This window comes from Canis lupus, chromosome 13 (assembly GCF_011100685.1).
Source record: "Canis lupus familiaris isolate Mischka breed German Shepherd chromosome 13, alternate assembly UU_Cfam_GSD_1.0, whole genome shotgun sequence".
Taxonomy (NCBI): Eukaryota; Metazoa; Chordata; class Mammalia; order Carnivora; family Canidae; genus Canis; species Canis lupus.
Window position 1 is genome coordinate 39988983 of NC_049234.1, and position 5991 is coordinate 39994973.

The following is a 5991-nucleotide window of genomic DNA, read 5'->3' on the forward strand; positions in this document are numbered from 1 at the left end:
GAAAATTACACGAGGAGCCGGGAGGACAAGGCATTTGTTGGAACGGGAAACTCAGAACGTTATAGCAGAAGGGAGTACTTCTGGTAATGATGCGTGGGGTTGAAGCGATGTGAAAGGGAAATCATTTAACCATGTAAATTGAATGAAGGAGCATCCCATGAGAATGACCCCAGGCCCCAGTTTTCAGGAAAAGAAAATGGTGGGTATTGGAATGAGGTCACCCCAGTGCATGTGGGACATTGGGTCTATCGGTCCACTTGGGTTTGGCATCCTGGTTTAATTCTCTACTGGAGCATGAATTAGTTTTCATCTCAACAGCCCTCCAGCTTCTCAGAGGGTAAAAAAATAGGCCCATTTTATAACAGACTGCAAGATATCTCCGGGTAGGAGCAATTTTAGGGAAAAAGGATTTTCGCAAACAAATTGGCGACTCCATTTGACCTGGAGTCTCAATTAAAGGTTTCAGTAACAGGTTAAAACAATTGCATTTGCTGGAGACAAGGAAGAGGAGGAAGAGCTGTTACTGTTGTCATTGTTTTTTTTTTTTTTTTTTTCTCTAATATTTCCTAACCAAGCAACTGCTTTGGGATAATAACAAAATGATTTCACTATGGAAAAAATGCAGAGAAGAGAAACTGGAGCCATTTGATTGGCTAATAATGAACATAAAGGACTTCATGCTTGTTGAATGGCAGATTGAAATCCAGTGTGTATTCATGCAGATCTTATGGGGGTGGTATTGGATTGGACCACAAATTAGTGCTGGCATTAATGAGATGGAGGCTGTAAAATACAGAGAGTTCCAATAACCATGATCTCTGATAAGGCCCGATTGAAAGCACCCAGACCTTTCAGACAAGTTCTGTGTGAGAGCAGAGCAATAAACAACAAAGAGACATTATTCAAAATGGGGGAAAACTGGGGATTATATAACGGACTGAAGTGGTGTTAGAACGCTTGGTTAAAATGACACAGCACAGCTGAGTGACAAACAGAGCCTTGCCTAGAATAATGATTTTTAGAAACAGACACTGTTTAGATGCTACTCAAATGATCAGAGAGAAAAATTATGCCTTTTTATTGTAGGGAAGTTGGTCTAAATGAGGAACTGCTCTGTGGCAATACCACCGCCGCTACCCTTAATGCTAATCACCTTCCATGTGATGTGTATTGTGATTTATGGTTTATGACGCTCTTAACATTTGTTATCCTGTTCTGGCCTCACAATGTTTGCACACCAATAGTTGAATACATGTCTGTGCACCCGGTTAGCTCTTGCATTCCATGACTGCAGGAACTGGATCTTACTCATTTTACGAAGCTTCTCCTCTTTTGTTTGTGAATTCTCCAAATCAATTTGTTTCCAAGAACACTGCCAGGTGAAAAATCTCTCTTTTCCAGCATTTCCGGGATTATCTGGCATACATAACAAAGGCTATTATGGCAAAATTATATTACGTAATGACATTAGGTTGACAAATGAACAGAAGACGCCGTGTGCTGTTAACGTGGGTGGCTTGCGTTTGCATGAGTGGAGTTCTTGGGTTACCTCAGTCTGCAAAACTCGTCCATACCTGCTGTGGGTGTGTTCTCTTTCCTAGGCCGACCAGCAAGGTTTCGATGTGCACGTGTGCTCCTTGTAGAACCGCGTGGCTTCCTGGAGCTCTGTCAGTAACTTTTCAGGAGTTTGTCTTCATGTTGTCTCAGGTGAACTGGCTGGTGGCTCTCCTGCTGGAGCTCCCCGTGCTTATTTGCTACTCAAACTCCAGTCTTTTATTTCCTGAGCCTCTAGCAAAGCCTTGAGTTCTAAAGTAGCTGTGGCCTGCTTTTTGTTGAGGGCACACGCAAGGCGTTACTATAGAGAGAACTTATTTCATTTCCTTGATGGTCACCATCTTGGATTTGTTCTTCCACATTCTCATTTTCCACATAACCTGAGTTATTTCTGTCTTTCAAGGGCCTCATCAGATACGCTGGCCTTTAACCTGCCTTTTTGTAATCTCTCCTTCCTGCAGAAATTTGTTGGGTGTTCAGCACAGAGCCTGACATACAGTGTTTGTTTATTTAGTAAATATTGAAATGAGTTGAAGTACCCTCCACGAGAGGCCCTTCTATATTCATTGAATATATAAGAACAGTTAAACCAAGAGAGATTATATCTATGACCTTAGATAAAAATTTACAGCTGAGGAGACCCTTAGAAATCAACTAAGCTTCTCTACTGCATCCCCATTGTTTGTTTTGATAAGAAAATTAAGTTAGAAGGAAATTGGCTTTGCCAGTATCTAGCACTCAGGGGGTGGTTTCATAAAGGCTAGAACCCTGAGCAATGGTTGTTGTCTGTGTCCCCATATGTCTTCCTCAAGGTTAAACACAGTAGACATAGAGACACTCCTGTGTGCATCATATTGATCTTGATTTCAACATCTTTCTCCCAGGCGTGGCGTGCCAATGGCTTTTTATTTACATCCCTTGGTGATTTCATGTCTTTCTATACCAGGAATTTAAGAAATGTCAGGGAAGGAGAGGCTGGAAAACTTCCTGAACTGGCTGTCATGGAATCGTAGAATCTTGAGGTCAGAAGAGGTTATACAGGTCACCCAGAGCAGCCATGCTCTAAAATTTGAATCCCCATCTACGACATTCTGACAACTGGTCAGTCAGATTCTATCGGAACATTCCTAGCCTCTCTCTTTGGGCAGAGCCGACTCTTGGGATTTTGCCTGAAAGCCGTCTTCCTGGAGCCTCCACGTGAGGACCCAAGTCTACCCCTTTGGGGATGCTCAGAAATACTGAATTTCTGGTCCCCATGGCAGTTCTTCCAGTGTGCTTCTCCATGATGTTTCTCTTTCTATATCAACGTTTTTTTCTTTTTTTTTTTTCCTACCACTGTTTCCCAGCCTTTTGAAATCCAAGGCAGACACTGAAGATATTTGCAGAGCACCCTGGGGTGAACCCGAGGGGAATTAGGGATGTCTGTCTGGGGAGTGGTGAAAAACTCATTACGTTTTTTCACTATAGTATATAATTATGATAAAATAAAGTACAAACGATTAGGGAACATGTTAAATATTGAAATTGTAGGAAGCTTCCAAATAAAATCTTTTCAAAGGTTTGAAAATGAAACTTAGCTTGATTCCATGAACATAACCTTTAATACCAGGTTTTATGTTTGAAATGGCTACTTATAATTCCCGATCAAGACTCGTTAATGATGAATTCTTCAAATTTTCAATAGTCGAGATGGACAAGAAGCTGTGATTAAGAATTCAATACCGTTTTTTTCCCCACCTATGAAAAACAGAGTAGTTGAAATTATACTTAATTAAAGACTCTAATACCGCTCTCTTTACTTTCATTGACAAATATAATGTTGAAATTTCTAATGTTGGTGAGAAAGGACTTCTACTCTGATTGCACTTTCATGTTAAGTATTTCAAAATATGCTGGAACTCTGCTTTGCAGAATGCACATACGTTGTTCCAGCAGACATCCAGCAGTATGGAAGCCTCCCGGAGGGGTACATCGGTGCACAGACACAGAGGGAAGTAGTTGCATGTGAAGGAAGAGACCCTGAGCAGCATGAGTCATACCCACTGGAGCAGCTGGCAGGCTCCTCCACCTCCGCCCCCCCCCCCTCCCCAGCCAGGAGCAGGTGGGTAACTGTGCTCTCTGGGCACCTGGAGTGGGAACTACTTCGGCAACGGCATCTCCACCTCTCAGGATGGGCAGCTGTGCTCTGCCTCTGGCTGCCAAGGTAGATGTAGAGGTGATAGATCTTGTTTGTGCTCAGTACATCCAGGCTGAGTAGCAAGTGCCAAGTGTCACTTTTAATGTTTTCCCATTGGGGGACCGTGAAAGACATCCTGACCCCACTGTGCTTGGACAGTGCTTGCACAGACCGACCAGAGCTGCCTGGGCCGGAGCTGGCCGGCATAGGGTCTTTGGCTGTCCAGGTCCTGCTCAAGAGCTGAGTGATCTAGCTCCAGGCGCAGCTTTAAACAGTTCGGAGCACACCATGATGCCAGAGGCGCGTGGCCTGGGAAGATCTCTTGGACATTGCTTCCATGGTGTGCATTCAGATTCTTTCATCATCATGGTCTTTCTCTGAGGTCATGTCTGATTGATCTCCATCCTTTTCACAGCCTGATGCCCAAACTTTGAACACTAGGTGCAAACTAATCAGCAACAGAGAACCCCCGTCCACCAGCCCCAGGGATCTTTACCTCTTTAGACATTGATACAGTGCTTTTAAGATGCATTCCTGGCACCTACATCGTGCCATCTCGTATTAAGCTTCTTGAATATTTTAGCTTTTTTTTTTATAGACTACATTTTTTAAATTTTTATTTATTTATGATAGTCACACACACACACACACAGAGGCAGAGACACAGGCAGAGGGAGAAGCAGGCTCCATGCACCGGGAGCCCGACGTGGGATTCGATCCCGGGTCTCCAGGATCGCGCCCTGGGCCAAAGGCAGGCGCCAAACCGCTGTGCCACCGAGGGATCCCCAATATTTTAGCTTTTAAGTGGCTAACTTTGTCTTAAAGAAAAAAAAAAAGCCTGCTCCCCTGGCCACAAATGATTAGGCCAGTGATTTTTGTAAGAGTTAAAGGCAAAATCTTGGTTGAATACAGGGAGACCAGCTGCCTCTGAGGTGACAAAACTGAGCCACATAGATGGCAGCATGTCCTCTTGCTTTGCTTAAGGAGGGTGAGTACAAATGCTAGGTACATGAGGAGGAGGCGTGTTACTCTTTGTGAACTTAAAGAACCTTCAGGTACTCCATGACCAAGAGCTTGGACATTTTTCTTTTTTTCTTTTTTTTTTTTTAATTTAAAGATTTTATTTATTCATGAGAGACACAGAGAGAGAGGCAGAGACACAGGCAGAGGGAGAAGCAGGCTCCATGCAGGGAGCCCGACGCGGGACTAGATTCTGGGTCCCCAGGATCACGCCCTGGGCTGAAGGCGGAGCTAAACCACTGAGCCACCAGGGCTGCCCTTGGATATTTTTCTGTAGGCAATAGCAGTCATTGTGTTTGGAAAAGCAAGTAGCCTAATCTAGTTGTACACTTTTACTTTGCTTTAGGTTAGGATTTTTTTTCCTTGTAATTTTTCTTCCTTTTTTAAAATAAGCCAGTAGTGTTGGAATATGTATAAAGAAGAGTGCACCAATCATACACGTACTCCCTAATTATTACAAAATCAACACACGAGTCAAGAAATAAAACATTACCAGGAACCTAGAAGATTTCTTACTTCCATTTACCAACCACTTCCCCTCCTCCTTGTCCAGATGTAACCACTCTCCTTACTTCTAATATATAGATTAGTTGTGCCTGTTTGGGACGTCCTACACGGACTCATCAAATATATATTCTTTTGTGTTCGGCCAGTGTGTCCAATATCGTGTCCACGAGGTTGATCTGTATTGTTGAGATAGCCGTAGTTTGTTCTTTTTCATTACAATGTAGAATTTCAGCGTATCGAATATACCACATTTCATTTATCATTCCATTGTTATATGGATGTTTGGGTCGCCTCCAGTATTTATCTCTCATGAATAATGCTACTAAGAGCATTTGTATACATGTCAGTGGCCCATATTTATGATTTTAAGGGATTATCATGCTTTGCTGCCACTTGGAACTGATCTGCTCTGGAGCAGAGCCTGGGTGTTCTTCTCCCTGGGCACAAAGGCAAGTAGTAGAGATTCCTTCTCGAACCACGAAGCTATTTTTCCTGATGTATATCCCAAAGTTGTCCTCGGTGAAATAATAACTCTGAATTTCTTTCTTTCTTTCTTTCTTTCTTTCTTTCTTTCTTTCTTTCTTTCTTTCTTTCTTTCTTCCTTCCTTCCTTCCTTCCTTCCTTCCTTCCTTCCTTCCTTCCTTCCTTCCTTCCTTCCTCCCTCCCTCCCTCTCTCTCTCTCTCTCTCTCTCTCTTTCTTTCTTTCTTTTCTTCTTTCTTTCTTTTTTTCTTTT